Here is a 26,670-nt window from a genome sequence, read left to right as displayed (position 1 = left end):
CATCATAATGTCCTTTAGTTTGTTAAATTGGCAGAAATTGTGCTTACTGTGTGTTAGCTTGAATTAAATTCAGATTCATATAGGTCTTCACAGCATGAGCATATTGCTAATTTCAATATGGCAGGTAAACACTGTGATGCACCACTCAGTATGTTTGAACCACATGTGACGTTTGCATCCCTACATCTTTTCCTCCATCTACCCACAGTATGAAACAGGGGGACAGAGGAACGGTCCCTGCCTCAGGATTAATTGTGTTTGGTCCTCTGAAACCCTGCTGTGCCCCTACTGCGAGATGTGGGTTACTGCTGTTTAACATTTAAACAGTGCCTGCTGTGAATTTACAGAGCAAAATGGGAAAACTGTATTTTACTGTATTTTTGGCATGCATGCACACCTGCACCGTTTCTCTTTTCTCAGAGTCCAAAAAGAGGATTAAAACCTGAGCAGCTCATGATGAACTGAATGGCACCACATTTCAGGGGATGCACCTGCAGAGTTAAAATGATAAAGTGAACTAGAAAATTATCAACATGCAAAATACACATCAAAATTCATAAATCATGCCTCTTTAAGTTAAAAATTAAGTTAAAACCCTAACCCTCACCCTAACCCTAGGGGCAGGTAACTTAGAAATGCACTCAGCACATGAAACTAGAGCTGCAACGGTTAATCAATGAGCTGTCTAACTATTCAATTAGTCACCAAATATTTTTATAATCGATTAACTGGTTTCATGATTTCTATAAGAAAACCATAACAATTCTCAGATTCCAGTTTCTTAAATGTGACCATTTTCTGGTTCCTTTATTCCTCTGTGACAATAAACTGAATATCTTCAGGTTGTGGACAAAAAAAATATTTGAGCACTGGTGGACTGGCTCCCCTCCCCCCCCCGCTGCCACCATGTTTGTGAAAGTGCCCTCTTAGATGCCCCTATGGTAGCTAAAACAAGTGCCCTCCAGGTTGACCTAAGAGGACCTCATCTAGGGCTTCGGGAAACACTGATCGACATTTTTTATTACTTTCTGACATTTTATGGGCTGAAGAACTAATTGATTGATTGAGAAAATAACTAACAGATTAATCAATTAATTGTTATGTCCGAATGTTTGGACAGATGCTTTGGCAACATTGTTGTTAAACTTTCATGCCAATAAAGCCCCTTTGAATTGAATTGAATTGAAAAAAAAATCAATTATGAAAGAATCATTAGTTGCAGTTGTACATGAACCATTGGGAAAACTAGAATGCTACTTGTAGAGCGGAGACCTCTGTCAAGGCCAAGAGTCCATGCCTCTATGCAAATCAGTGAGCACAAACTTCACAGCTGATACGATCACTTAAGCTCGTGAAGTTTGTACATTTTTCTTAATATCTCTGGTGGAGTTTATTGCAGATAATTGACATTTGGATGTGAGTAAGAGTATAAATAGTTGCATGATATGTGTGCATTTACATTTCCATAGCCACACATTCATTTCAGAGAAAAACTTAATTAAAATGGTGGCGATGTTATAATTGTCCCCAAGTGCTCCATAACAGCTGTTTTTTTGTATTAAGTTTGACCAACCAATTTGTGAGCTACCACACTGGATTACTGGTATGTGTGAGTCATCGTATCGTATCGTATCGTATCGTATCGTGTCGTATTGCATCATATCGTATCATATTTAGCTATGTTTTTTCATTATGAACTTTACTACCATCTTCTGGATTTTAGGACAAATGCCCTATTTCACAATCTTTACAAAAGATAAAAAATAATTCATATATATGCCCAGTGATTCGGATCCGCTCCAAAATTGTGTGTATTCTTCCCTGGCCCATGGTAAACCCTTCCACCGTATTTAATTGAAACAGGGCTGATAGTTTTTTCCACAATCCTGCCAAAAAGACAAAAAACAGAACTAAAAACATAACCTCCTTGACAGAGTAAAAGGCCTTCATCTACAGAAACAAGACAATTGTGAAAGCTGAGCGAGACAAGTAACACATACAAACTCACGCACACACACACACACACACACACACACACACACACACACACACACACACACACACACACACACACACACACACACACACATACACACACACCAGAATCCAAAATTCTGATGTGACACTCCATTTAAGACAACCTCCCTTTACACTAATGAAAGTGTCACTCTTGCTGTTAATACAGCCTGGTGCCGGTAAACACACAGCCTCCATCAGTCCTGTCACTGCTTCAGTCTTCTCCACAATTGGCTCCTTTTTCCTGTTGATTCAATTCAGTTAAATCTGGCTAACTGACACCGTTACAAACAAAGATAAAAAAAGAAAGAAAGTAAACAGTTATTAAGGATTTTTGTTCTTAGTGGATAATCCTGCAGTATACTGTTTCCATCCACTGTCAATGTGCAGTGTCAGTGCAGGTGCTGTGGCGTTAATATAATAATAAAATTAAAAGAGAAATGGGGATGTCAGGGTGATGGATTGGCATGTAGAAATTCACCTCTGACATTTAAGGCCCAGAACCGTGTCCCATCTCGTGCCAAGACTCAGAAATGGCTTTGTAATGTTCAAACATGACTATAATCTTCTACTGAGCAGTTTTCAGCAACACTATAATAACCATCATTAATAAATGGCAAATTTATAGTTAATTAAACTTTACTTAATAGTTAATTCACTGTTAAAAAACAACTAAACACAAAACTATTTATTAAGCAATTCTAAAGGTTTATAGACATCAGTTGCTACTTTATAGTGGCCATCCAGATAATGTTGATGAACTACACTGTATTTATTAACCATTTACAAAGTATTATTTTTACAAGAGAACAGTTGCTTAATGGATGTTTTATTAAGCATTGCATTGTTTATTAAATACTGAAAAGTAATAGCAGAGAAGTGTCAACATGTAGACCGCTGCTCCCTTCAGTTTACTAATATGTGACATTTACTTTTAAAATATATGCATATTGCAAAAACAAAAAAGGGTTTATGCAGAATAATCCAGTATGAACGCACTGTTTGGCAAGTGGTTTGGAATAAAACAACAATCCCTGTTGTGTAATGTAGACAACCAGACACGCAGACAGGGAGTACATATGTCAGAACACAAACACCAAACCCAAATCTGCGTAAACCCTGACATTTACTGCCTACAGATTGCAACAAGATGTAACGAGGGGTCCCTCCAAGTCCCAAACATCCCACTGGCTGGACACAATGTCTATTAATCAAAGCAGAGCTCCACAGGTGCAGGTGATTTGGGATTATTTGTCACAATCAAGGCAGCGAGTAAAGTAACACTCATGTGGTCTAAAAGCATGCATAAAACCATGAACAATATAAACACAACAACAATGAAACTAAATCATAAATATATAAAATCATGCACATAAATAAAACTTAAACTTAGCTTCAATTTTACATTGAAAGTCAGACTTAAAGTACACGCCTCCCTGAAGTTGGGATTTGACAGAGTAAAGAATGACCTTGAGCTACATCACCTCCAACATTTTGGCGTAAGTCAAGACAAACAAAGTATTTCATCATTTAATTTGGAGGTCTTGCTGAATAATTCAGGTGCATGAGCTCCGTATACACCGTATGTTGACTCTGTTTCCTCACTGAGGACAAATAGAAGGCTTGAGATATTTACAGATTATACTTATAAATCCCTCACAATAGAAAAAAAAAAAAACGGAATTGAACTTATCCTAGACTTGAATAAATGATTCATGTGTTTTAGCTTTTCTCATATCTCTCATTAGTTCCCCATCCAATCCAAATTCTGTTATGTAGCCAGAGAGGGAAAATACAGGAGGATAAAACCTGCAGCTGGGTTTATAAGGAAACAAGATTTAGCCATAATCACACAGAGAGAATCCCTGTAGATACGCCCGACACAGCGCCAACACTTTATCTTGGTTATATCTGACAGCACTATCATGTAGGCAAATTCCACAAACAGAGATAGACCATCGTAAATCAAATGAAGGGGAATAAGCAGGTTGATCCCCGTCTAATGAGTCCTATCCAACTCAGGAGCCAGACTGTGACACCTGAGGAATTTATAGCGCTTCCTTTACACCAACAAAAACAAGACTGGCTCTGCATTAGTTATGACTTTACGTGTCTCCCTTGCATCTATAAATGATAGCATGTTCAACCAGGCGCCTCACAGTAAATGAACTACTTTAACAGTTGACATAATGTCAGATAAAAAAAGTGTCAAATATACACTTACAAATATACATATACTAACTATACAAACTATAAACAGCAAATATACAGTTTTCTTTTTTTAAAAATGGACTTGTTTCCTGAAACAGTTGTAGTAAAAGTAAAGTAAAGTAAAGTTGTTGAGTAAACAATGTATTTGTTGGGGACTATTTTCAGCTGTGGATTTGGCGCTCTCGTGAATTCACGGCGGCAAGACAATGTATGTAGGACATCTGTGGCAATTACTGTACCTCCACTGGTCAACAGATGATGCTATCTCTCTAGCATTTATATTTCAGGACGCTCTAAATCTTCGTAATAGACAAAGACTGACTCTCCATATGGTTAAAACCTAAGACTGACTGGCTGTTGGCTTGTAATTGGCTGCTTGGCTGTCGTGCTGGCCATATGGTGCGCTGTGTTTGGATGGAAACAGAGGCATTTTATTGTTTGCTCACTTACAACTGGGGACATGACACTGGCAATTAACTACCAGACATTTAGCCACCAAGAAACATTTATGGCCTCAAAGCATTTTCTCTCTGGTAAGAAAGTCTCAGATATTATATTTAATAGTAATTCATCAGATTTTTCACGTCTTCCTTAACTAGCCAGCAGAGATCATCGAATCACCACGCATCACAGGACAATATTGTTGTACCACAGTGTGTCTAATCTGATTATTATAATAATCAGCACAGGGGGAGAGGGTCTATTTTGGGCTGTTCAGCTAATACTCCTGGCAGCAGGCTCAGTATCACTAACACATTTTTATGTTTGCCATTCTGTGCCTTTTGCCTCCTACTGAAATTAATTATGCACCGAATAAAATAAAGAGGCCAAAGGTAAACAAAAGGGTAAGGTTTATTGTACTGGCCCAATAGTGACAACACTGACTTCATGTTTTTACCGCACATAAATTCAATGCCCAGCATAAAAATGAATTTGTCATTGGTAAGAGTTGTTTTCCATCTGAATCCTTAAGGCAGGTGCATACTGTACATGCTCCATTTAGTGCAACATAATACTGAGTGTTACTGTTTAGAAAAGACCATTATTTGAGTGGCTGCCATTAGTGGAGCCCATTGAAGCTCATGCTATCAGTTGCTGATAAGAAGATTAGCGGAAGGAGGGGTGGTGGAGACGCTGAGAGTGGGTACTTGCTTAGATTATGTGCCAGCGTCTCTCAGCAGTGTGAACCGCCAAGGCTGATAATGAAAAGGAGCTACTAAACCAAAAGGTTCAAAATCAATTTACAGATTTGGGCACATTTAGGAGAGAGCGGTGTAAAGGCAAATGGGACGATTGCTGCAGCGGTCTGAGCAGATGAGAATGGGAGGCGGGTGAGCGCCAATAGACATTATAACACAAACGTCATATAACTGACATTTAGGAAACAGACATACAGACACACAGACATGTCTACGCTTAGCTGGCCTTCCACACGAACAATGTTTTTATTAACATATATTTTTAAAACTAAAATGTACTCTATAACCACTATTTTTCAAACTCTGGTACAGGGGTACAAAAGATCACTCTAGTGGTCGGTAGAGGACTCCCAGATATGTTATTTGAAAATGAAATAAGTTGATTTAAAAACATACAGTTAATAGTATCAAATTTATACTGAAAACAAAGAGGGAGCAGCATACCAGCAGGTAACCTCTAGCTGCTGCCAACTGGAGAACACTAGGGAAGTGTTGGTGGGTAAGGCTTTACACTGCTAGCACAGGAGCTTTGGACTGGGACAGACTGGGACTAATTGGCTAGCATGCTAACATCAGTAGATATCCCTGTAACACAATACATAGTCTGTTGATAATTTAAATTTTTGAATGTTTTCAGCTAAAATTCTTACACAATGCACCTTTAACTGAAATGTAATTGAAAATAAGTTTTTATGTCACGTAGTCATGTTCACGCATGTGGCGCACACATGCGTTATCCATGATTAGTTGAGCTAAACTCAAACTGTGATGGCAAAATAGTACGTGGAGGTAAAATGAAAAGGTAAAAACACTACAAACATGGCTCCAAACAGCAATTGGGAAGAGAAGCATGAGAATAATAGTCGCTGATGACATGAACCAAGCATGAGTGCCAGTGGCTACTTAAGCATCCACAGCACCTGCTAATGTTAGCAGCAACGGCACAAAAAGGTAAGTGGAATATAGTTGGCCTACGCTTTTTTAACATTTTTATTGCCACTTAGCACCAACTGCTCAAATATTCATAATGTATTCATCATTTTAAAGCATCACATGACCTGCAATTCTGGCCTCTATGCCATGACACCTTTCAGTGATGACAGTTCATTGTTGTTAAACTGCTTATTACCAGGTAACTATTGAGTGTTTATTATTTAGGCAACAGTTAGTGAGTGAACAGGGGGCTGATTTCAAACGGCATCAGTCTATTCAGATGTATACCATTGGCTCATGTCACATATCTTCCTACAAACCATGCTGCCATGTATGTTATTGATGTAAAACGTTATGCCACTTTTAGTATATAGTTCTGTGATGGACTTTTCTGTTATGTCCACTCGAAAGCTCCTTGAACATGTCATTCAAATTAATCACACAGGTATCACAAAATGGATCGGTTTTATGATGTAATATCGATATGGTTTAGTCACATATGTGTCTTTGTTAGGTTTAGGGAAAGATCGTGGTTCTGGGTTGAACATGTAGTTTGTTAAAGTAGGGGACCTTGTTTATAATAATACGTGCTTGGTTATGTTAGAAGAACAATTGTGCTCATAAAAAAGCAAACAGTGCTCTCCTGGGTTAAACTATGTCACTCTATAACAACATCGCCTGACTTCCTCCTCTGCTACTGTCATAATTACTGCGTCCACTTGAGGTCTTTGTCACTTGAATGTAAACATACTGTATGTCGTTTGAGGGGTACTTGCTGAAATGACTGATGCCGTCGTTCTGCTTGAGAGACAGTCTCATTGTGGATTTTACTCACGTTTTGAGTTTGATGGTATTGAGTCTAACTGACTCAACCAGCTCATGAAGGCTTGGTTTTGTTGCTTTACACATTGTTGACATTGACGAGAAGGCTCATGAATAGACTGCTTTGCTTGGATAGTCACTGAGGACCACATATTTCTGACCTGATGTTTGCCTGTTTAATATTTACTGATCACGCATGCTGAGCTGTCAGTCAAACAGACAGTAAATAAAAAAAAGCACAGTCGATCAAACACCCCTGTGTCCTTTAGTTTTCTTACTTTGTCAAGAAAACACAATATTACAAAACATTGTGACAATACAACAACGAATGGGGATTGTAATGTAGACAAATTAGGGTAAAGGCATGTGCAACTTTTTAATAATGTTTTTGGAAAAACGTATTAGTCTTCTAATGAATCAGACTGGAACATTCAATCATCAATAATGATGTGCAATTGTTATACATACGATCAGCACACATCCAAACTGAAAAGAATAGATGGAAACACTATAAATATTAGCTTAGCTATTCTCTGCGGGGCAGATTTTTCCCACTGAATGTAATAATTTAATTCAATTCAATTCCCTCACAGATCTTTGGCTTAATATCTTAAAATTCTCTTCAAATTAAATTGTAATTCTGCTCTCTCCAGCCTCATCTTGTGGTTTCCCTTGAAATGTATTATTGCCTTAAACTTGTGGGGTTAGAATTATGAAGAGTTGCCTCAGCTGCTGCGCTTTTCACAAAAATCCACAAAGTCAGACATTTATGTGTTTTGACACATAAATAAGAAGTACGATAAATAAAATTAACTCTAGCTCCTCATAAATCTGACAGGGGGGAATCATGTGGGTGCATTTGCATTTCCCACTGTACCATCTAAATCTCTAAGAAAAGCCTTTTTCTCCAAGAGCTTAAAACAACATCACAGACAGGCTAGTGTCAGGCGAGACTACTTTGTGAGCTGCAGTTTGCTTGCTCTTTAGTTTCGTGAACACCGCAGATTTGCAAGTGTTCTTGCACTCTAAGATCGAGGGCTCTCCCATCTCCAAATGTCTGTCCTGCATCTGACCTGCAGTTGGGGATATGGATTGTTCATGAAAGAAAAAGTTAAAGGGTAAATCCAACTATTTTAAACATTAAAGTGTGTTTATAGGTCATGGGTAGTGTCACCCTCTTTTCTTGCCTGGTAGCGTATTCCAGTCCCTTCTGGCTGTGAATAAATAGTGGGCTACACTTCCTGTTTTCAGTCTTCTTTTAATGATCACCAAAACGGCAGAACAGTACAAATAATCTCTGACCTCAATGTCGGGGTTCACAACACAACAACTTCCACCTCCCTCAACAAGGCGGAACACCCGTCACCCACATACCTGTCCCCACCAAAACAAAAGCATGAAGGAACCAATCAACCCAAACACTGTACATGAAAACACCCAACTCAAAGTGCTGCAAATGACAATGAAATATATAATGTAACAATAATATAATAATAATAATAATAATATATAAATATAATACTAATGTATTGATCAGTAACTTAAGTAATACAAATAATATACATAATAAACATATATAAATTATAATAATATATAAAAATAACCCAAAATATAAAGTGTACAGTAATTACGGTTACAGTAGTACTACAACATATGTGAAAAAATAGTATAAAGTCTCTTGTGGCTCCAGAGGAAGCTGGATTTGATCTGATAAATTGCCTCCAGTGATGCCACTCAGTTGCATTGTGGGTAACCAGGTTTTGAAAAGGAGTCCACTGGTCTGGCATTGCAAACGCTGTTGGACTCGTTTGCGCACAAATGATCAAAATCGATACAGCAGAACAAGATATCAACTTTTATTTGCCCACACATTCTTCTTCCTTTTCAAAACCTGGTGCCTACATTTCCCACAGTGCAACTTAGCCACTGAGTGACATCACTGGAGGCAATTCATCAGATTACATGCAGCTTCCTCTGGAGCCACAAAAGTCTTTACACTAGTTTTTCACATTTGCAGTAGTACTCTCCATGACCTGTAAACACACAATAATGTTTAAAATTGGTGGAGTTACCCTTTTAAAACCAAGACTAAAATCTAGTGGCACATGACCAAGTGTGATTCGTAGCTCTGCTCCGTATTGACACTTACTAATTGCATATCTAAGCTCAATCTTGTACTGCGACACAACACAAATACCTACCTTTTGTTACCACCTCGTGTTAACAACAGAAAGGTTTCTCTTGGGGAGAGAAATTCCCTTATCTACATTTGTACAGATCTCGGTTGTATGGTCTGTATCAATGGTCTCTTGCATGCAGAGCGTGACCAAGCAAAGGGTCATCTGGAGCACGTTATTTTGCATCGTATCTCTGTAGCTTGTGCTGTTAAGCAGTAATTGTGAGTTTAAAGAGTGACCTTTTCAATTTTCACCGACCTCTACGTGTCTAGTTTCTCTTGCTGCCTGCGGTGGAAACATTGATTAGTCTCACAGTAGTTCCTCCCTATTGTTTACCCACTGATGTTTTTTCTATCACAATTTAAACCCATCACACAGTTAAGCTTTAAACTAATAGCCAATGATGACAGATTTGTGTTTTCTGTAATCTCTTCAGGCCAGTCTGATTTAGTCTATTCCCTCAGATGGTTATATTTGACATTTTGGCATGTGTGGCTGTCGACGATGTCGTAAATTTAAATAACAGCATGCAGAGGGAAGGGTGCATGGATCATTTAATCACTTTGAAAATAAATGTCAGGAAAATGATTTGCTTGTCCATCGGGTAAAATGTGGCAAAAATGCATTACTTGCTCTAAACATGTTTTGTATGGAAATGAATCACTAACCAGGCCTCCAGGAGAAATTTCTGCTGGTCTTAATACAAGGTGATGAATGACTGTAGAAGTAATTTTGAGCCCATTTCAATCATTTGCCCAAAATGACAAATTTCTGGGAGGTGGTCTGCCTTATTGAGGGATCAGTCTTGTAGATGGTTTTAACCTCTTTTTCTGGTCATTAATGGATCTAAGCAGTGCTTATTGTTGTGTTGTTAAACCAAATTCACACGCAATTGGCAAGGGATCTTCTTGCAGAACTGTTTGTTTTTAAATAATTGCAGTGCCCCACCAGTGTTTGCTCTTCTTTTGAGGAGCAAAACTGTTAAAATGTTGAAAAGACAGAAAATCACACAGAAAAATACCTGACAATGACTAAAGTATGCCTGTGGTTTAGATGATCAGACACTACATGATTTGTCCTGACGTTGTAAACCCCATAACACTGAGATTTATTTGACTCATATCTTCAGAATATTACATTCACACTGACAAAACGAATGAAAAATGAAGAATGTCAGCGACACATAATGCTGGTGTTTTGTTCTAGGACACATCTTAAATGAAACAAAGAAGTGAAATACGCTCTTTCACTGTGAGGCCACAGGATTCAGACCACTGAGACTTCAGCTGGAGCTTGTTGAAGCCTAAAGAGGCTCTTCTCGTTTCCCTGTAATAACCAGCTGTTGTTGATTGAACCACAGTGCCTGGAGGAGTGCGCAGGCAGATGCCATGGTGACACTGAGAATGACGAACACCGTCTGCCAGCATCTGCATCACTGCAAAAGTATGCGATGAGCATGGCTTTAAACACACACACACGCGCGCACACACACACACTGAACTCTCAGCTGGGACAGTAATTGTCCACAAGACCAAATGAATGTGGACGATTACTACAGAGGCTCATCAAGAGCACCTCTAGCGTTCAGACAGTTGAGTACAAGGACCAGGTTGTTGTGCACCACTGAACGACACAGTAATGAGGGAGCGATCTGGAGAGGGTTGTTTGATTTTGATCATAAGCTGCTTAATGTGATTGAGTGCAACGTCTGCATTTTGGAGTATTTAAATGTTTTTAAACCTAAACCAAACTGGAGTAATTATGTTTAATCATGTGTCATCACGAAAAAATCTTGAATCAGTATTGACCAACAACATTCGTCACTTTCTAAATTAGCTTTTGCATTCACAGAGCTTGTGTGTCATATTCTCCACACAGATGCGAATAAACTGATAATCTGTTACCTATCTATGCGTGACATTCCTGGTAATGATGAATCCCAAATGAAGGTTAACACCGAGCTTTGATCATGAGTAAATGACAGAGGTCAGACAGCGATCAGATGAAACCCGGAGCCTCACAGCGGGGCGCCCTGTGCTGGGCTGCACAGCAAATATCAAGTGTGTTTTCATTTGACCAAGGCCATCAGTTGCTGGGTTAGGATTTGGGTTTGCTAGCTGAGGACTCTATCAAATTACTCTGTGGAAAGTCTCTTTGATATTCTGGTAATCCTTTTGGACTGTGAGATCAAAGATCAGTATACAGAGACAGCATCGTAATTGCTGCCACACACTTAAATTAAACCAGCGGGTTACTTCAGTGTTGGAAAAATCAGACCGTCATGCAACAGTGATGTAATAGTGTGACTTTTTAAAGTATTTTGCTTCCACAATGTTGCAGTTAATTACCACGGGGTTGTGCACTTTAAGCTGTATTAATCAATTTTGACTAACAAACAGACTTCTAAACAAAATCAAAGCAATGAGCCATAATGAATATATCAGCTTATCAAGTTTTTAAACAAATGTAAGCTTCCAAGAGACATGCCTGCATCATCAGCATCCCATGGACCCACAAACGAAACGTCCCTCTATAGCGCTCCTAGTGGTCAAAACTCCACATGACACCTTTCAAATTCTGAGTGGTTACTTGCTAGGCAGGTAGGGTACAACGTGAAACTTGTGAAGAGCAACCATTGATTTGATTTTAGCTACAAACAATAGGCTGAGAGCTACATAGAGCTGTGGAGTTGATGGTGGTGTTGCCACTGATAACGTTTACGTTTTTAGGTATGCCTTTTTAAAATGTCAGTTTTTAAGGTATTTCAAGGAAACTGTCCCAGATTGGCCTGATATTTTACAAAGCAACAGATAAAGACAGCAGTATCTATATGTCTATACTAACAATACGTCTTAAAGAAAAGGGGGCATTAATGAAACTGTGAGTCGATACCACTTTAAACTTCAATAAACCAGAGATCCATGGCTCACAGTGGCTGTTTTGCAATCTTCACTATTACACAAGACCAGTTCATCAATATGTTAATGTAGATATTGAAACATGACATATAGATTTTAATTTGTTCATCCGTCAGTTCAATACTACACAGTTTAGCAGAACATAATTAGATATCAATCCACTGATCATTGGACAATTTGATTAATGAGGTTGAGGGAATATCTGCTTTTTGACAGCCTGCTGATGAGAGATCTGTACAACTGTCCATCATAACCTCAGTATGTGATGCTCACACCTTTTTGCACCGTGACGAGAAACCTTGAAGGAGTCTGGCGAGTCAAACAGCCCTAAATTAAAGCCTTGAAATACAGGTTATTTAAACCCGTAAAGAAGTGCCATCACATTTCATTCGCTCTTTTCTGTCATTATTCCTGCCCAACCAAAAAGACTGAGGTGGGATTCTTCGATTTAAATAGTATCATATGATTTTTTGCTGAAGTAAGGCTGGGTTCTTATATTACAATTCTTAGTGCTGAGTGGGACATAATAAAACACGAGAAATGACAATATTAATTAATTTAGTGATCATAACTGCTGGAACGTTTGCCAGTGGATCATTGCCAATTCATTAGTGTTTAACATATGTATCATCAACGTAAAAAGTTTTTTGCTAATGATTTATAATGACTTAATTATAACTAAGTAACTGTTACTGAATTCATGAATGTTACATTTTTGCACTGGAGTTCACTCATGTCTTACTCGTGCATGATACGTTATTTACTTTAGTACATTGGCTAAACATCTGTCAAACAGCTGTACAGGCTTTTGCAGCTTTTAATCATAGTACTGAAACTCTCCCTTGTATATGAAACATGCACAATACACCTCTTGCCCGTACCACTGAGCCCTACCCCTGCATTTTGCACATTTTCGTATAGGGGAAAGGTCTCCTGATTCTTGTTGGGACAGAGGGGCAGGGCCAAGTGTAAGGGCTACACGGCCATCTAAACAGATGTTTTTCTACATTGTTATTGCTGATCTGTGCGTGACAGTCCTGCATTTTGATGTATTTGAATGTTGCATTCCTCTTTGACAGCATATGATGGCCAATATCTAACTTAAGTCCAGCAGTGAAGTGGCTGCCCCTGGTGCCAGTCCTCTAATATCAGTGCAGACTGGTAGGGTAGGAGCACGGGTTGCTAATGTTAGCGTCATCAGGTTCACCTCAGGTCACAATTTTCACAATGCAAGCAATGCAAGGCCCCCATTAAATGATGTAATGTTGTACATGGTTTGGCCGCTATGTAACATTGGCTTTAAAGCCTAGCGCTCTTCCTGGGGGCTTGAGCCTTTAGCTTTTGTAAGACTGAAATATTTATAACATTTGACCTTCAGGGGCAACACGCTTCACTTCTTCACCATTAACCAGTAGTTTAGCTTAAAAACAATTGCCATTTTACCCTGGGATTTGACATGCATGTATCTAAAAAAATAAAAACATATTGGTTTAATGTAAGATGGAGTGTATTCTCAGTCAGACATATTACATGGCCTCTGTATTCACCTGCTGTGGTCCTGGATGTGACCTACATCATCCACAGAAGGCTCAGCCTGCCTTTGTGCCCTTTGTTTCAACCCATTATCCTTTCATTCTGGCAGGTTCAGAGTATCAGGTGCTGCCATCTAACAGTTTTTAACTCTGCCAGGAAACATCCCAAAATTGAATTTCCCATTTGACATATTTATCTGCTCACACTGACCTTGCTGGCATGCATTTTGACACTGGCTGGATGAGTATCTGAAACATAACTTTAGTAATTTCCTGCAATCATTTCAATTTCAATTTAAATAGTTTGTTATAAAAAGCTATGCATTAACCAACCCACTGTCATGATTCAGTGTCTTGTTCTTGTGTTCTTTTATTTTGATATCATGCCCTCATGTGTCTCTTCTTGCTTTTCAGTTCCTCCTGTGTGTTTTTTCCCTCCCAGTGTTTTTACGCTCGTTCCCTCACCTGTTCCTCTTCCCTCCTCACTCCACCTGTTCCTGATCCCCTCGTTAGTGTGTCTGGGTATATAGTCTTTGTTCTCCCTCATGTGTTTGTCAGTTCGTTCCGTGATGCTCCCTGTTCTTCCCCTCTCTTGCCTCCCAGCATTTCTTCCCAGTGTTTCCCCATGCCTCCCGTTTTTGTATGTTTCTGAGTTTGGTTTCTTGGTTCTCGTTTGATTTGAACTTTGCATTTCTGTTGCACTTTGTTTAAGCTTTTTACTTGCTACTTTGTTTTTGGTCCTAGTGACTCATTTTTGGTTTGTATAGATTTCTTGTGTTTTGTATTTTCAGCTTTATTTTATTAAAGCTCACTTTTGGTTCCCCTATTTCCTTCCTCCTGTGTGTTGTCTGTCTTTTTGCAATGTATGCAACACATAGGTGCTGTGATTTGTATTTATTTGACCCCACATCAGATCATGTTAACACCATCTGTTTCAGTAGAAACAGAAATATAATTGCTTTTACCTTGAAGACACCACTGCATTCATAAACAACCTCCAGAATGTACATTTTCAGGAGTAAAAATAACAAATTCCATCTATCTATTTATTTATCTGTATATCTAGTGCAGTCCCTCTGGAAAAATCTCCGCCAAAGCCAGGACAGTTTCACCTGGACCAGCAGTATGTTAAGCCATAGGTACTTTACCAGGAGTACTGGGAATATGATGCAGCAGATTCTATTTTCAGCCTCGGCACATGAGCCCTGATTGCTGGGAGGGGTGAGGAAACAGAGCTGGCCGAAGGTAGAACAGCTTGGTTTCACACTTGGCCAGTATCCATCGACTCAGTTTAACCAATCAGCATGACGGTTAATGAGAACTGATGACATTGTGGTCCCTTAACGCAACATTACGATTCAGATCCTTTTACCTGACAGTAATGGAAAAAAAAAACAGAGAGCTATGGGAGGTTGTGTCAGCAAACTGAGAAAGTAAGTGCAGTAACAGGAGCGATCTGGAAAGAGGAGAGGAGTGGTCAGGGGATGACAGAACAGTCTAAGAATAGGAGACGACAGGACAAGGTGATAAAGGACAGGACGGTGGAAGGAGAGGCAGGAGAGGAGAGGAGGGGAGGAGAGGGCATGAGAGCAGAGGAATGAGACAGGATTGGACAGGACGAGGTGGTAGAGAACAAGACTGAGTCATCATTATGGTAATAGAGAGCGGTAGTGAGCGCAGAGCAGCCGAATGGCGCTGACTCACTCAGATGCACTTTCAGTGAAACATGGAATGTCATAGCGCACCCAAGGGAGGGCATTATCAGTCCAAGGTTAGAAAATACACATAGCACTTAATTTGTCTACGGCTCAGCTTCAGCCTGCCCCCCTTGTTTCACTCCAGAAACAGATCCTGTCTACAGCCAAGGGATGAAACTTGGAACCAAAGTCCGAACCAAGGTTGGCATTTTTGTTGCATTGTATTTATTTAATTGGTTAGTTTTGGTTTCACGTTTAAATTCTGCACTACAGACCTTCTGTCCTGTCATCGCCACCTACATGCGCTATGTTTCCCTATTCTTTTTACCCAATACAATTAATGGGTTTACAGATGGGTGTACATATGACATCCGTGTGTGGTAAATTCAGATGAATATTGACGACAAGTGCTTTTTCCAACTGACTCTTCATAAAGTGGCCTCACAAACCATCAATTAAACACTTTGCCTTCTCCTCTTAACATGCGCTATCATGCTCATTTTGTTTTCTCATGTTGTTTGTCCCCTTTTCCAGTTCTGACGTTAGCTTGCCCAGACTTCCTGTAACCGGTCCGATATTCCAAACATCCAAAAAAAATGTTTTCACACCAGAAACTAACGGAACCAATTTTCAATTTGATCTGGGCCGAGACCACCTCTTTTCATCGGATCAAGGTCCAGACCAAATAAGGTAGCCGGTGTCTATCAATATTTGTTGGCTGAAATGACATTTGTCTCTGGCAAAATGTATTAGTTGGCTAATTAAGTTCATTTTAGCTCCATGAGTTGGTTGAAAATGCTGTCTCCTGCTGATTTTTTATTGTTAAGCAAAATGCCAATTTAAGCAGCTGTTCACAAGAAATTGGAAACTAGTTAATGTCAGGTTGTTATTTGAGACATAAACCAGTGTTATAAGTCAAAAAACATTAGATGCCTTTAAGAACATTTATCACCATTTATGAAAGTGTATTTCTAGTTACACACCAGCAAACCTGCTACAATAACCTGATTATTGTTATGGTTTCACTTGTCAAAATAAAAAAATAAAATAAATAAATAAAATGGATTGATAAAAGTGGTGAAAAATCTCACTTTTAGCAAATGAAACAGTAACAAATAACGTAAAGCCTTCATTTAGATGCATCATCTGTATGCAGCAATTAGAAGGATATTTTTTAAATATTTCTGCAAGCTCAGTTAAACCATCACCACTCTCCTAATGAGCTGCTAATGAGCATGAAACTGAGTGTGTAGTGCCAGCTGCAGTGCCCTTTTAACCTAATAACTCATAATTGTGCGTCATACTGTAAATTACCGTATCACATAAACGAATGATAAGTATCAATAAGATGCCTTAAGCACTTTTCTACTAGCCTTTGTCAATTAACATACCTGATTTCCCAACTGGATTCTCTTTGAAGCAGTCAATCTGGTATCTGTTTTCTAGTGAATAATGTAAAATGAAAGAGATTTGAGAGAATATTTATATGGCTTTGTCTGTAATGTGAATGGCTACAATCATGAATTCACTTCTGCTTCAAGTGACCCTGCAGCTCTGATTGGCTGTAATGAAAACACAACTGGGAGGACATGCTAATTTCGGCCCGTCTTGCAGCCCTTGAACATTGATCACTCAGCGCCGAGTTTAAAGGAGAGACCGAAGTACAACATGTAAACAAGTAACCACCGTTTTCTTGTCAGTGGTTTCCATGCCAGTACCTGATCCTTGCAAGCTACCTGTTTGGTTCTTGGTACTTACTTTTGGTATTTTGGTTCAGAATTCATATTTTTATTTCTTCAAAACTTAAATTCCAGCTCAACTAATGACCTTCCCATCATCAGCTGTGCTTTGTGTTGAGTGCTAATTAGAAAATGTTAACTTGCAAAACTAAGAAGGGAACATGGTAAACATTGGCTGTACCTGCTATGAACATCGGCATATTAGCATTGTCATTGTGAGCATGTTAGCATTTGGTTCAAAGCACCACCGTGCCTGGGTCGCAGTATTCTCACATTGCCAGATACAGTGCTGTGTCAGCATTGGAGAAAGGTCTCGCTGCACCAATTCTCATCATTTTATAGGGGGAAAAAACGCTCTGGCATGTTTGTCTTTCCTTAAACTAATAACAATTGTCTTAGGTGGTGCTAAACCCTAGGATACAACAATGGTGACCCCACAAAATAGTGTTGAAAATGCCTAAATCCCTGCAAAGACAAAGGCTGCTAGCTTCTTTAGGTTCCTAACGTTAGCGACCAGGTTAGTATTAGGGTGACTTGTAGCTTGCTATAGCACAGTTGTTGTTGTTGTTGTTGGTTTTTGTAGCGACATGGATTTTGACAAAGGGTGAAAATCTAACATCAATTTTAGAGGGAACAAATACATTACATTTTTTCTGCTAGCTAAGAAAACAAAAAATGTCCAGCTTCTCCCAGAAACTCAAATTCAATGAACAGCAAACACTGGCTGATGTAACTGTGACTAGCTAGCAAACATAAGCTACCCTCTGGCTAACATAAAGAGTTTGGTGATGGTTATAAATGCCTTTTATTGTAACCATTGAGAGAAGTAAAAAAAAAAATGTCTTGCATATCCTTTGCTTGAACTGCTTACCAGAGGTCAGCCACCAACAACACTGTGTCAGATTCCTACACAAATACTGTACCAGCGTTATGTGCGACTGCTAAGGGTACAAGTAACACGCAGTTAGCGGACAGGATGAGAATGCCCCCTGAAATAGCACTCAATTGTAGGCTTAACCGTCTACATCCAGTGAGTCAGACCAAGGTGTCACCGGCATGACTGTGGACTTGACTTGTGCCAGAGAACAGAGAACTGGAAGTCACCATGCTGTCATGGAAAGATCATCTTGACACCAGCTTACTATCCTGTTGTTGCTGCTCTCCGGTCAGCGCTGCAGTGATGTACAAAAGCGTGTCAGTTCATTGTGAAATCACTGTTGATGCAAGCACATTTATGACCGCATTCAGTCGTGACAGTGGGTCTGGTTAGAGGTGAAACAGAGTTGAAACACTGTTTCTCAGCCAGGTCTGTATTACTCTTTAACTGAGACTACTTATATTGGTTATTCATCATGTTTGAATGCCACCCATTTGATTCCTCCAGCTGGATAGAACACAAGGGATTACTTGCATGTCCAATGTGACCGAGGTCTTTTTGATGGTCATTACAGCTGTCGGGTCTGGTGGCTGTCGACCTTTTCAGATATAACTTCTATTAAACCCATCTGTGTGAGTAATTTCAGGACATTTAGAGGGATTTAACTCTGCTGGTGCTGTCATTTCCAAACCGAGCCCTCTTCAGCAAGTGTGTTAAGCTGCTGCGAGGGGAGCATCTGCGCGCACAGAAGCCAGCGGTAGTGGGGGCTGCCGACACGTACGTGTGGCAAGAATTTAATGGGGGTCGAGTCCTCACCTTATTGTTTCGAACCCAGGGGATTATCTGAAATCTGTGGTGATGCGAGGTCACCATGGTGATGTCATCTCGGTGCAGACACCAGTACGAAGGCTGCCGCTTTAGGTTGTCTTACTCTTTACCGCAGTAAAGAGCACATTTGTCTTTAAATTCGGGCCTATAATCCTGGGAGAAAGGCCAGCGCTCGGTTAGCCATTTAAGCAGATGCTGTTAATGCCACAAAGAACATATTCATCTGTTTGTGAGCGGCTCTGGCCGAGCCACTGCAAACGGCTGATAAACCTTTAATGGCCTCTGCAGCCTTTGCGCTGGCGAGCACCTACACATTCATCCACATTTAGGGGCATTTTATGAGTGTTTATGTTGGCTGATAACCCTCATGCTGCCTTGTTAGTTGATGCCTTTCAGACAATCTCAAAAGCCTCTCTTTCTGCTGACCTATCTCACTGTCATCAGGCCATCCCTCTCATTTTGCCTCTGATTATGATTAACACTTCAAGGCTATTAATGACACAACATAATAACAGGGGGAGGAGATTGAGAATCAAGGTCAAGAGACAAATAAGGACGCAACAAAGGACAACAGGCACAGACCAACATTTGACACTGCCAAGCCTCCGCTCTTTTTAAAGGCAGATACAGGTTTGTAATACAGTATGAATGATGCTCCAGTATTACACATTTAATGAAGGAATATGGACAATAAATATGTTGTACTGTATTCTCTACTATAAAATCCAAACCAGTGCTTACCTTTCATTGTTATCTTGTTCTGAATTTGTCTGACAGATGGTGATTCTATCGTTGACATGAGCAGCATTTTCCTCCACATCTCAGCTTGACACATTTATCATTTCTCTCCCTGTTTTACAGCTGCACAGACAGTCCACAACTCAACTGGGGCCTTTTCAATATCATCTGTAACAGGAAGAGATTCTTTGGCCTCAAGTTTGACGCAGAGTTTCCTAATCAAGTGGTTGCTTGTCGAGTTTTCCCTCGCGGAGACAGCTTACGCTTTAAGGTATTGCTATCTTGAGTTAATGAGCCTCTCCACTTATTAAAGCACTCAGCTTAATATTCCAATTGTACTTGTTTAATTCCCTACTGGATTCATGTGTGTTCAGTCAGTGGGATGTACTATGAGACAGGGCAAAATATCTTTTCTTGAGAGGAACGGGAAGGATGTTCACTCATTACTCCGATGCATCAGAGTTCCTTATTCTTCCTATGATGTCTGCCTGTGAGTCAACACTTCACTAAAATAGATGTGCCGTTTCCTCCATTCCTTCAAAATGTGTTTTCTTCATAGATGTGACGCAGATTTTAATTCAGTGCGTCACAGCAACGTCACTGCACATAGGAAGTGATTATTTCATGGATCACGTCATCATTTATCACTTGATGATGGTGCATAACTCAACATATCAACTGTACAATCAGCGCTCTTACATGGACTTAAGTATCTGGGTCAGGGTCAGCTAAAGAACCAAGACTTCCCAGCTAGATGTCCCGTAGAGAAAAGCAATTTTTTTGTTTTCTTGGCCAAGTGTCAGCATAATCGCATTTTTTGATTTTTCACATGTGACTATGTGCAAAAGAAAGACTTCAGACATGGAAGTTATTGCTGTGACAGCAGCACGGCAGGATTAAAGGAGAGATTATAACACGGATTGTATCCTCTTATTTATATATTTACCCAGAGTCTGACAAAAAATGAAACTAACACAAAGGAGCCTCTAGCAGCTGAACATTTCACACATTTGTAAAATTCAGACACATTTGCGCTCTGAGGATCAGTCTGCCTGGGCAAAGAGAGACAGACACAGAAATAATAGGAAACAGCATCTTATATCAGTATTCAGTCAATGCTTCATGCTTCCACAATATGGTCAGGTATTGTATGAAGTAAAGGGTATATATAGTATCTGATATTAAATGTACTTAAGTAACAAAAGTAATGTTCTAGTAAAAAAATACTTAAATTATACATATATTTACTTGTAAGCATGTACTGTATATTATGGGTCGATCGATTATTGGCCTGGCCAATTATCGGATATGATATTCTGCGTTTTTCTGATTATCAGAATAAGTATATCTATATATATATATATATATATATATATATATATATATATATATATATATATATATATATATATATTTGTTTAGATTGATTGTTGATAGAATAAGTTAGTTTAAACGTGCTCATTTGGCTCTGATGCAGCATGTAATCTGAAAAGTAAATGGTAACTACAGTTATTAAATGAATGTAGTGAGTAAAAAGGGCAATGGTTGCCTCCAAAATGTAGTTGGGTATAGTGGTAGTATAAAGTAGCAGAAAATGGTACCTGGTGCTTAAGTACAGTACTTGAGTAAATGTACTTTATTACATTCCATCACTGGTCAGGGGTATGAGAAATGTTTGATTAGCTTCATGTGTGAGTTTAGTAACATTTATTAGATCATGATAATAATCGCAACAGTACATCAAACTTAAGGACCGATCTCCAAACATAAGAATCCAACCTTGTGCCCTCTAAGAGCTCTTTAAAAGTGAAGTAAAAAGACAAGAGAAAGCGGCCATCACCCATAAGAATGGCATGCGTGACAAGAGGTGATCAATACAAGATGAAAGGCGTCGGGGCACGGCCCGCCGATCGTGCCCTTTTTGACAAATGAGCCCGGCTTTGTGAAACAGACAGCGAAAACAAATACTCCACCTTCTGCCTCGGGCACCGCAATTTTGGAGGTAAGTGACATTCCTCAGAATGAGTGGAGACAAAACAAAGGAACAAAAGATAAATGTGTTACTGCATGGGAGAGAGAGCATGGCACGCTCGCAGCTAAATGAAGCCCCAGACAGGAGGTGGTGATGTAGAAGAGAAGCAGAGTTTTTTTAGACGCAATATCTACAGGATGAAATTAGTCCACGGTGGGCACGGGAAAAAAACAAGCCTCTCCTGGGTCATCCGTGTTTGTTTGTTTTTCACCACTGAAGGATCCAAAACCACAAACAATCATTTGAGCTTTTTCATTTGAATATCTCTCAGTCAAAATAAACGTGGTTTTTAGAAACAGTGGTGGACTTTGAGTGGCAGGGGCGAAAAATAAATAAAAAAGGGCACCAGCATGCAGAAAGTCGTGATATATTTATAGCGAATAGAGGGCACTTCGACACATCTTGTCCACTCAAAGGGCACTCTAGAGGATCATGTTTATCTACCATAGGGGCATCCAAGAGGGCACTTACAACCTCTTGGTCATTTTCGACAGCAAACCTCTCCTTCAAACAACACGTCAATCAAATCACCAGAACTGCCTTCTTCTCACCCATTCCTGCTCCCCTCATACTGAACCTCCATTGGCTCCCTGTCCCACAGTGGATCCAGTTCAAAGTTGTTCCCCTCACCCACAGGCACCTCTCTTCCACATCGACCATACTCCTTCACACAGCCTTTGCTCCTCTGATGCCAACCTCCTGTCTCCCCCACTCAGGACTAAGCACCAGACCTGGGGCAACAGAGCTCTATTCGTAGCTGCTCCCTCCCTTTGGAGCTCTTTTCCCCAAACACGTCCAAGACTGAGCCGATTTAAATCACTAATCAAAATGTACCTTCTCAGAACTGCTTCTAATCTGTGATTGGCATTGTTTTTCATGTATGATTTTAGTGTGTTGTTTTATTATGATTATTAGAGAACCAGACAAGCCAAAACATGACATTTTCCTAACCCTTACCAAGCGTTTTATGTGCCTAAACACAACCAGACCACAAGCACAGAATTTTCCCGACATAAAATTTTGAATTGAACCTAAAGTAAAATTGCAACATATCCATGGTGTGCAGAAACGTTCATTCCCAACATTTATTGGGTTGTACATCAGCCAAATAGATCCTTTAGACATCCTCTAGCACTGTCCTTGCTGCCTCCGTCTCTCAAAGTTAATCATGAAAAATAAACCAAATCATCCTGTCAGTGGGATGACATCACTATAAATTGCCTAATTTCTTTCCACCAATCCAATCTCTCTAAGTATTTCGCGACAATTCCTCGGCGATCCTTTCACGCGGAGAGCAATATAATCTGTGCTGTCAGTCAGGCGTTGTGACACTCGAGGGAGCGCCACAGTCAGGTGATTGACTCGGAACAAACTGCATTAGGTGGGAACTAAACAGCGTGTTGACAAACAGTGCATGCTTCCAGGTGGTGGAGACACAGACATAATCTCATCATCAAACAGTCCCTCGGCTTGTCCATGATAAAATTAGTACAGGGGCATTGAATGTAATGTGTTGATAGGCTTATTTGTCACTTTAATGAGGTTGGACGCCGGAAATTTGTGAACAGCTTTTGTTGCCCGCGAGCTCTCTCGTTGACACTTGTATCCTCTTTTCTTTCTCTCTTGTGTGTCTTTGCAGATTTCAGAGATGTATGTGGCTGTCAGGTGCTGTTGTTTAAATCCATATCTATTTTTAAAGCGGGGATTAAGTCCCACTTCTGGTCAAACGTAACCTCTTCATCCAGAGCCACAGATTGTCTCCTCAGCAATAAATGAATAAATCACTTACTAATTTGATTTATAATGGATAAAAGCTATTTAACATGTTAAAGTCCTCTAATTGTCTGCCTCTTAAGCATCTGTGACTGATACCCAGAGGGCCAGAAAACACCTCCTATCTTCCAACAACACCCTCTCATAATGGACTTTTAATGGTAGTATAATAGGTTTTATGGAGTAATGAATTTACTGTAATTGTTGCCCAGGGTGGCAAGAAAACAGCGGCACGGTACATGAAACCATTTTAGCTGGTCCCTGATCACAGTCACATTCATATTCTGACTTTTGCAAAAGACATTCAGCAAAAAGGCCTCTGCGGCATGTAATTTACAACATAGTACAAACAAAAAAATAGTGAAATGCTGCTATGGAAATCAAAATTAAGTTTATAGGCACAGTAATGGCCCCGTTGAGTTATATTAGGAGCACAAATCATTTGTTGATGTTTTTAATTTTCTATAAATTATAAATGAGTTCACAATTTTGCCCATCATTTTAATCAGGCACCCTCAAGATGCTTTTATGAAACCAAGTTTTAATTTGTTTTCGCATTTAATATGTAATGTAAATGGTACCCAGCACACACGCATGAGCACAAGCACTCACACACACAGATAGAGACACATTTGCAAAGCAATAAGCAGCAGATCAAACTGTGAAGCTCTAATCATTTTTCCAATTGTGTTTCGGATCCGAGAGCTGTAGCAGTTCACAATCCGTGCTGTTAATCAAACTAATCGTGGCTTGGGACCCATATTTTGTTCTGTTACAGTAAATGTACTATTACTCATGCTACTCTATCGTCAGATACATCGCTGCAGTATTTTCCAGATCATCACGGTGCCACATACAGTATCTAACACATAGAGTGTCTCCTACCAGGTTGGAGGGTCCTGATTAGAGTGCCGCTGGTTTCCACACTGACTGTTAATCCATGTGGTGAGACAGATGCTGTGAGAGCTGATTATGTATCCCCAGTGGCGACATAATACAGTCAGTTGAGCCTAAAGAGGTTCAAGTGGTCACCTGCTCTCGCTTCAGTAGCAGGATTTGGCCACAGATCATTTCAAAAGAGATTAAACCCATTTTTGGATTAGCCCTCTTTAATGCACAAACTGATATTTTCATTAAGTACCGCTGATGTATTTTAGGCAGTGTGGTGCATCGCTTGAGATGAGGAAGCTATTATTATTATATTTTACTGTACACGAAGGTGACCGCTGAGAATTTACAGCTTAAGGCATAAACTTCTGAACTTTCCAAAACAATCCTGTGTTGACATTGTTTCCTTCACTGAGAACACATTGCAGTGATCAGGACATAATGCAGCATGCACAGTGAAAGAGAGAGTAACTCCACTGGGAGAAATAGGAGTGTACTGCGTGACGGGTCTGCGCTGCTGTGTTTGTGAAAAAATAAAACAAAAAGTAGACTTCCAGCATAAATAAGGAGGCTGGAGTGGGTGTGCTCTGAAACACAATTGAAAATGTAGTGTTTAATTCAGAGATCTGACGACCGGCTGTGCACCCATCTGGTTAATGGGGAGAAGGATTTTATTTTCTAGCTGGCTGCTTCGTTTTCACAAAACATATAAATGGAAACAGGAAGCCTTATCGGGCTGAGGTGTTGCATGTGGAGGATACACCACTGTTACTTAAGCAACAGTATGTACGCACTAAAGTATCAACAGTAGTATCATTACGCAGAAAAATGGTCCCACTGTTTCATTATACTGTATGATGTTTTTGGATTTTTTATAATGGTGCATTAATGTGTATATTGCATTTTACTGCTGTAAATGTCTAATTCTTACTACTTTGGGTAGTTCAATCCACTGCAGTGCGTCATATTCTATAAGAGCAATATGTGTCTGTGGTGCAGCTGCCCTCTGAGAGCCATGTATCACTAGTCAATAGTCAATGCATTTTCCAGCTAATCTCACAAAAAGGAGCAGTTTGTAAGCTACGGCCAGAATTTTAGTTTTAAACATTCAAAACTCGAATGTGAAGAAACAACTGCTGACATTATGTTAAAAATATCTATGTATTGTGTTGCAGAGATGTCTACTGAAGTTAAAGTGATAACCAGCTAGCCCAGCCCGTCCTGTCTCATAATACCACTTTGTTCCAGCAAGACGTGGTAGTCCAAAAGCTCCAGTAGTTGCAGCTGGCAGATATATGCCAGCTGCTAGCGTAATAAATTAACAAAATAAACTCACAAAATTTCAAGAAATTAAATACTCTTACTATTATTTTTCCATACACCTCCCTAATTGAAGTTACCCTCTTTTACCAATAATAACACAAGCTTAATTGCCTTGTTATCTCATCGTAAAACACTTCATTCATAATTGACATAAACTAAATAAAACTCACCAATGCAGTGGTGTTGTTTTCTTTGGTGTTTTCAGAATCAACTCCGGTTTGGTCGAAGTAAATCCTCTATTTACCGAGATGTGAAAATATTCTAGCTCTACACACCTGACACACAAGTCATAGTCTTAGTCAGAGCCGCTGTCAGATCATCTCTGTACTGTATTACCTGTTATTAAACTGACCTCAGTTGGTCTTGGAGGCTGCTTTCAGTCCCAGTTGATACATTTAAATGGTTTATTTAGCTTAAAAATTGCTAATTTCAAATCACCATAATTTCGAGACACTGGATGGATAGTGTATGAAAAATTGTCATGTTAATGAAGCTTGTAACTACTAAAGCTATCAGACAAATGAAGTATGAAGTAGAATATTTGCCTCTGAGATGTAGTGAAGTAGAAGTGTGAAGTTTCAATAAAATGTACAAGTATCTCAAACTTGTACTCAAGCACAGTAGTAGAAGTAAATGTACTTAGTTACATTTCACCAGTTGTCTCAGTTCAGTCGGTCAGTGTTATGCATACATATTCATACCTTGGTATTGAATGAATCATTAATGAATACATGTTACACAGTCTAGCAGTAGATTCTAATATGATATTCTTCTCAATATGTAACAATATTCTCATAAATGTCAGACGGCTCTAAAACAATTGTGCAAAGCAGAAGTAATGACATGCAGTATAATTTGTTCCCACTAGCAGGTGAAATATCTGTAGTGAATGATCTAGATTCTAGAAAACTCATCTTTGTACTGAAATAATACATCATTAATACATTTATGAACATATTAATTAGCA

The sequence above is a fragment of the Pagrus major genome, chromosome 2, assembly GCF_040436345.1.
Source record: "Pagrus major chromosome 2, Pma_NU_1.0".
NCBI lineage: Eukaryota > Metazoa > Chordata > Actinopteri > Spariformes > Sparidae > Pagrus > Pagrus major.
The sequence above is the reverse complement of the archived record's forward strand: the minus strand, read 5'-3'. Positions refer to the sequence as shown.